This window comes from Alligator sinensis, unplaced genomic scaffold (assembly GCF_000455745.1).
Source record: "Alligator sinensis unplaced genomic scaffold, ASM45574v1 scaffold169_2, whole genome shotgun sequence".
In the NCBI taxonomy this organism is placed as follows: domain Eukaryota; kingdom Metazoa; phylum Chordata; order Crocodylia; family Alligatoridae; genus Alligator; species Alligator sinensis.
Window position 1 is genome coordinate 2540306 of NW_005842077.1, and position 7528 is coordinate 2547833.

The following is a 7528-nucleotide window of genomic DNA, read 5'->3' on the forward strand; positions in this document are numbered from 1 at the left end:
TGCAGAGAGTGTATACAGACGAACACTCAATAAGGTTAAATACTTATTTTAGAAAAAAATCATTGCAAGAGAAAATATATGTTAAATCAGTAAGTCTTTGACCCTGAAGTTTTGGAGTCATCCTACTGGAAATCAGATTTATTATTAAAAATCTATAGGCCACATATGTAGAAAAATAATCCAGAAGGGACAGACCACCCTAGGCTCAGTTGGGAAGATTAGGAATACCATGGCCATGGCCATAATTAAAGTTGTACAACAGTTTCTGTTGTAACTGCCAGTTATCAACATATCCCACGTCCTGAAATTCTAATTTGGGGATGAAATTTTCCATGCTTGGTGCCTTCCTGGAGCTGAGCTTGAGTAAGTGTGCACTTGCATTTAAAGACTTGGTCTGTCCAGTTAGAGAGACAGGCTTTCATTTTGTTTGGAGCTAGATGCAAAACTTTTTTCCAGAATTTGTGGTATAGAAAATTTATGTTGTTGAATGCACCTGTTTCAGAAATTTGAGCTTAATGGTAATATATTTATAATTCTGCTTTGTTCCATTAAAATAGGTTACATTTCGATACCTATAACACCAGTTTGTCCATTAAGTACTGATAAAGGTGCACCCATTTCCATGATTTCATGAAGATTTTTATTAGTCATCTCAATATTAACAGTGGCTGACATTTATTGCTGCAGAAATTATATCCCAAGATATGGTCAATATAGTTTTAGTCATTGGAACACATTTATTACACAATCATAATCTTCTAAAATACATAGGTTGCTGGAAATATTACTTTATTTACAAATTCCTTTCCTACAACACAAAATACTGTAGAAGATGACTGAGAGAGCCTTGAATAGTGCAAGCATTGTAGACTACTGTACACCACTATTACTCTTCTAGCAAAAACAGGAACTACTTGCTTCATGCCAAGTTGTCTTGAATGTAATCCCAAAACAGGAATGTGTCCAACCTGTGCATGGAAAAAAATGTAATGTTAGTTTAGGAAGTTGCAACAGAACTTAGACTATTACTGTGTGAATAATTTGAGTGAATAATTTTTGTGATGAATCCTACTGGCTTTTTTCTGTTTGCGAATAGGTTAAACAATGTCTTAACAGTTCATAAGTATAATTGCTAGAAATGTCAAGAATTTATATATTTTGTATATTTACCACAAGCCTGAAGAATAGTTAGCAAACAATTCATTATAATGCAATGGATACCAAGCATGGACAATTTCATCCCCAAATTAGAATTTCAGGAAGTGGGATATGTTGATAACTGGCAGTTACAGCAGAAACTTTTGTACAACTTTAATTATGGCCATGGCCCTGGTATTCCTAATTTCCCAAACTGAGCCTAGGGTGCTCTGTCCCCTTCTGGCTTATTTTTCTACAAACATGGCCTATAGGTTTTCTCAGGGGAGCATAATGTTCACATTTCCATAGTTTTTAAAAAAATACTTTGTAATGTGACAATTTCATTCCAGTTCATAATGATGTCCTCTACTAAGCTCTGTACTCTTGTCAGGCATTGCACGTGAGCTGTTGACATTTGAACTAAAATGGGGATGGGGAAAAAAATTATTGTGGGATGCAAACCAATGCCACGAAAATGTTCATGTTTTCCTGATGTAGCAGCCTTTAAAAAACGGACCCACCTGAACAGAATGGGAAGGGCTGCCTGGCAGAGACAGAGTTTGTCCCCGAGGGGACACTGTAGGCTCTGAGGGCGAGTGAAGCTGTTTGGGAGCAGCCCTGTTGGAAGTGGGAGGGGTGATGTAACCCCCGCAAAGTTTGAAAGAGAGCCCTTAGCAAAAGCCCTGGAAGAGCCCTGAGCTGGAATTGGCTGAGGGGCTTGGATAAAAGGGGGAGCAGTTTTTCCCGCGGGGGGGACAAGAGAGAGAGGGAGCTGAGGGAAGGGCTGGAGACTGGTTTGAGTCTCAGCGCAGTGGTCCCTCGGAGAGCCCCTGAGAGAGGCCTGCAGGAGCGGAGTGGAGAAGCTGCAGCGGCAGGAGCAGGCAGGGACTGCTGGTGCGGAGAACCCAAGTCTGAAGAGACCTGACTGCAGCCGGTGTGGCTGGGTGAGCACAGCAGAGCCAGGTGGGGACTGCCGGAGTCTGCCCTAGTTTCCCTGAGGGAAGGGGGCAAAGGCAGGGGAAGGCTGTCTTGCAGGAACTGCAGAGGAGCTGCTGCTTGCTGCGCAGAGACCCCAGGAGCACGGAATCGGACACCAGTGCCAGGGAGTGTGCACATACCACGTGCAGGGACACAGACAGTCCCGCTCCCTGAGATACCCTGCCAGGGGCAGTGCACACGGGATCCCCAGTACACCGTGTGCAAGTGAGAGGCTGTGTAAATAAGTCCTTGAGGGTTTAGTAGACAGTATAGCCATGTGCTTATTTAATATTTGTTACGATGTAAATAATTAAATCTTGTAAATAGTTTGAGAACTGTCTGCAAGGGTGCTTGATTGTAAGGGGAGGCTCTTCGCTCGGGGGGCATTGCAGCAGCTTCCCAGGGGGGCTGGGCAGGGCTACCGGGTACCCCAGGATCCCATTATTCAGGTGAGGGCACATGTAGTGTCGCGCCCAGGGTTACACTTATTATACTTTCATTTTCTTTAGTATAGTTCCATACATTTTCACCATGTTGTGACAACACAGCTTTTCATGCAAAACCTGCCATAATCAAATCACAGTGTTGTTTTAATAAAAATATAAAGCACCTTATGCACCACTCTTCCTATATTATCTTCAGTCTGCAATTGTTTTTTCAACTTGTCTGCTATCTAGAATGCACCTTTTTTTCTCTTTAATGTACAAAAAATCTCACTAGACTTACATTTTTTGCTTTGCTCTTCTAACCTGGAAGTAAGAGAGCACAAGTTGAACGGTTTGAGAACTGTTGGCATGGAAAGAGATTATCCTGTCTAATTCCTCTCTCAAACCAAATTTTTCTGAAATGATGCTCCCACTCACAGTCCACACCCAGGCAACCACTTTCCCCGATGAGGTAAGGGAAGCCACCATATAGCTGAGCCAGTAGGAGCTGTGTTAAGCTTTTCTTAGTTGGAAGTCTCTCTTAAGTACATCACACCTGGCTATATTTCAAAGATTAATGAACGACATCTTTTCAGGTTTAATATATTGCCCTGCTTTAGTTTACTTTGACGATGTAATCATAAATTCCCTGAGCTGTGAACTACACCTTAAGGACTTCCATGGAGTTCTAAGGAGAAGTAGAAATGACTATAAAGTGTAACGAGTGCCAGTTTTGAGAGAAACCTGTGAATTTTCTAGGACATTAGGTTTCAAAAGAAGGATTACATGCAGACTAAACAGAGTAGAAGTCATAAAAATTTTAAGACACCACAAAACATAAAAATAAGATCCTTTCTAGGTATGACAGAATACTAAAGGAAATTTATACCAAATTATGCCACCCAAGCAGACTCATTAATTAACCTAATGAGAAAATATGTTCCATCTCCGTGGGTATAAGCATGGCAGGAAGCATTTGACATTTAACAAAGGGACACAAATATAAAATCATGCATTAGATCACTCCTACAGTTCCCAGCTATTAGATTATCAATTCATATTCTTGTAGATACTTCTGGAAAGTAACTTAGAGCGGGGTGAATCAAAATAGACAATGAAGTACCATTTAAAATGAGCCATATCCACAATATAACATGAGTTTAAACTGTTAGCCTGCTTTATGAAGCTATATCTTCTGGCATGAATAGGTGACTCAGTTATTTCATAACTCTAGCACTGTTACAGGGGAGAAGGGATGTTTCACTCTCAAGGCCTGATCCTACAAACACATATGTGCTAAGCAGTCCTACTAATTTCAGTTTACTACTTATATATTTGAAAATTGGCTGTATGTAAGTATTTGAAGTATAAGAAAGAATCAGGTATTTAAAAGTATGTACCCTAAACTCAATGTAGGCATCTGGCCCTAAACTTCTACTTCCAGTAAATTATAATGGTCTTCCTCCCATTTTCCAATAAGTAAACAAAAAATATTTCCCACGGGTTAGAGCAGTAGCACAGTGAGGGAAGGGTGGCCAGTCCATTGACACCAGCCCCAAGTGTCCAGTTACAGGGGGACAAGAAGGGCAGCCTGGCTGCTGCCACCACTCATGGGCAGACCATGGTAGTTGTTTTCTGGGTTAGAAAGTTCCTGTACGCAGTCTTTGCCCAGAATCAAATTGTTTTTTGGAAAAGCTAAAAAAAAATAATCTGAGATTCCTCAATTCTTTTAGGAGCAGAAAGAACCCCAGAGAATTTTCTCGGTAGTGGCTTACTGGCCATTTTGTTCCTGGAAGAAGTTCCCAGGAACCCTCAGGTGTAAGATCCTTCACAGGGAATCATGTGCCTGTGCTTTGGGATGGCAGCTACCAATGACTTACTTTTGTACCGACCTGCAGATAGTTTTAGACTTGCTTATTTTATGCATGCAAGTTAGGGGATTTGATTAACTGATTGTGCCCAGAAGAAATCTCACAAATGGCCCCCAAAGTCTAAACATGCCTTGGTATACGGTGAGTAATTCTTGTCACTGTGTATTGAATAAAATACTAAAGAATAAAATTATTTTTTGCATTACAAGTGTCACTTAAAGGACCCAAAAGAATTAAAGTGTTTTTGTGCCAGGTGCACCCCAATAGATACTGTCCCTTGACTGAATAGCTGAAAACCTAAATTAAATCAGTGCAAAGGAGAGTGTAATGAATGGTAAATGGGAAGGGAAGGCAAAAGTCATAGTATAGTTAGCTATGTACAATAATACTATTATTGAACTTTTATGTAGGTTATGCAAGATTATATGTAGACAACTTTGGTTCAGAATAATTTGTAATTAAAAACATTGAAAGTTATCTGCAAGTGTCACCTGACATATGTTGGCTGACTTGCAGAGGTGAGCCTTGAAAGCATAGTGGACTTTTGGACTAGTTCATGGAAAGCATTTCATGCACAGCGGAAGTCTGGAGAAAATCATAGGGTCATTGTGGAAGAAACAAACAAATGGACATTCTAAGCTGATATAATTGGAGAGACAGGAGATTGTTTTGGTCAGATGGCTGAGCTTCCCTTCTAATTGTGTGATGAGATTAGTGATGAATAGGCTGGTCAGGGCAAATGGTAGTAAAACAGAGTGGGATGGGGGCTGTGAAATAGCCAAACGCGCTCAACTTCAATCTAACACTGCTCTCATTGAAATGAATGGCAAGCTCCTAGTGCTTTCAATGGGAATGGAGATAGGCCAGGACTGGGCACTTAGTAAAAAATCACTCTTAATGGCAAGGTAGAGAGAGAGAGCCCTGTGGTTGGGAGAGTTTAGTAAGAGATTCAAAGACCAGGGTACCCATTTTATCATACTTTAATTCATGTGCATTTGAAAATCTATATTACTTAGTAACTTTCTGTGGTTTTTAAGTACAGAAAGCAGTGCAAGCTTTGTGTGTGTGTAAGTACAAAAGTGATTTACATGGGTGAATAATTCAGCCTCCCAATGCAATCCTTCCAGAACCTAGATCCTTCAGGTTTGGTCCTGGCTAGTTGACCTACCTAAGCCCAATAGTACATTGTGGTGAAAAGAGTAAGTAAAATACTTAGTTACCAAATCCCAAAAGAAGAAGCCAAGCAAGACCGTCTGTGTCCATATGTGATGCCATGAATATTATTGACTACTAATTATATGTAGCAGAACTTTTATCTCTATTTGAATCATTCTGTTTATGGGCACATATACATACTCACTCGCACACATGCATTTTTAAGTTGGACGTTGGCAGTTGTTCAACATAGTAACCAATGCTACAAGGCAATCAAGGCAGAAAATGAAAGAGAACTGTGACTGGAATCTATTAGGAGACTAGAAGAGTAGATTGTAATTTATGCATTTCAAATAGGGCCATCTTTCCTAATATACACATTATAGGTGGAGCACTAAAGGCCACTTAACGTAGTCTAAGCACTTTCAGTCTAAAACAGCTTTTTCATTTGCTTATAATCTTCTGCCTCATTTAGCTTTAACTGCCAAAGTGTAGAGCCTGGAAAAAGCTGGGGGGTTTTTTCTTTTGAAAAATAGGGAACAAAAATGATTGGGCAGATTGTGAATGTGCGGACTTTCTGTATTTGTTAGCAACCTCTTTTTGAGCAAATTACTGTGAAAATTGCTGGATTCATTCAACTTCATTTAATCCCAGAGAGAGTCTTTGGGTAAGAGAATGTTCTGATGTACTTTCTTTTAAATTTGACCACTTAAAAAGAGGTGGGGAAATGCACTTGGAGTGTGTGCAATACATCTAAACAATACAGTCTATTTTAACTGTCAGAGATGCTTTTTAACAATGAGCATTAAAGAAAGGGTCTGCGGGGAATATGTGTTATGTTGAATCCCGATGCATGTTTAACATGATCACAATAGCTGCAGCTTTGTGGTTGATATGAACTGAATTTCAGACTTGCTGAGAAGCAAGCAAGAGAGGATTGTTTGTTGATTGCTACTTGCATGTTGCCAGATTTGCTTAATGCATGCAGTTCAGTGGGTACCATGTAGGAAAAAAAATGCGTGTGTAATAGGACTGTGCGAAACAGCACCTTTTCGTTTTCACTTGCATTTCACCATTTCAATGGGACAGTGTTTTGTTTCAAGTTTCATTTAATTTTGAAAACACTGTTCTGTTTTGTTTTGTCGAAACTGTTTTGCTGTTTCAACGTTAGTTCTGTTTCGCCCGTAGGCTATAATGGGGAAACACAAAACTGCCTATAACTTTGTCATTACGTGCTTGATTCAGATGAAACTTGAAGGGATGGTATCCCTGTTGCAGGGCACCTTACTGCCTGCTGTTTGCTTGTTTTTGGTGAATCATTCATACTCAGTGGCTGCATCTGCTCAAGATGGTGACTGCACAGGAGCCCATGACTATTGTGCATGTCGCAGGGCACCTTAGTGCCTGCTCCTAGTTTGCTTGTTTTTGGTGAATCATTCATACTCAGTGGCTGCATCTGCTCAAGATGGTGACTGCACAGGAGCCCATGACTATTGTGCATGTCGCAGGGCACCTTAGTGCCTGCTCCTAGAGAGGAGAAACGTGCTTGATTCAGATGAAACTTGAAGGGATGGTATCCCTGTTGCAGGGCACCTTACTGCCTGCTCCTAGAGAGGAGTGTCGCAGGGCACCTTAGTGCCTGCTCCTAGAGAGGAGAACACTGCCAGGGAGAGAGCCCTGGCAGAGCACAACGAGCCCAGCTGAGGGTTGTGCAGCTGCAGGTTGCTGGAGCAGCTAAGGGGAGCCAGCTGCCTGTAGGGGGCAGGGCCTGGCCCTTATAAAGCCCAGAGCTGAGGCCAGGCTGCCAGTTCTTTGCCAGCAGCCAGAGGGGCAGGAGCTCCTGGAGCTAGGAAGTGAGAATCACAGGAACCACTCTAGCTGATAGAAGGATGGCAGCTCTGAGAGGTTTGAGCACCATAGTTTAGCCTGATGGCTTGGAGTTAAGTTGTTACAGCCAGAGAG

At 41.3% G+C, this 7528-nt stretch overlaps 1 pseudogene; it reads left to right on the forward strand.

The window, feature by feature from the left end:
- The first annotated feature begins 1226 nt into the window (after positions 1–1226).
- Positions 1227–7528, forward strand: part of LOC112550315 — an 11939-nt pseudogene continuing 5637 nt past the window's right edge.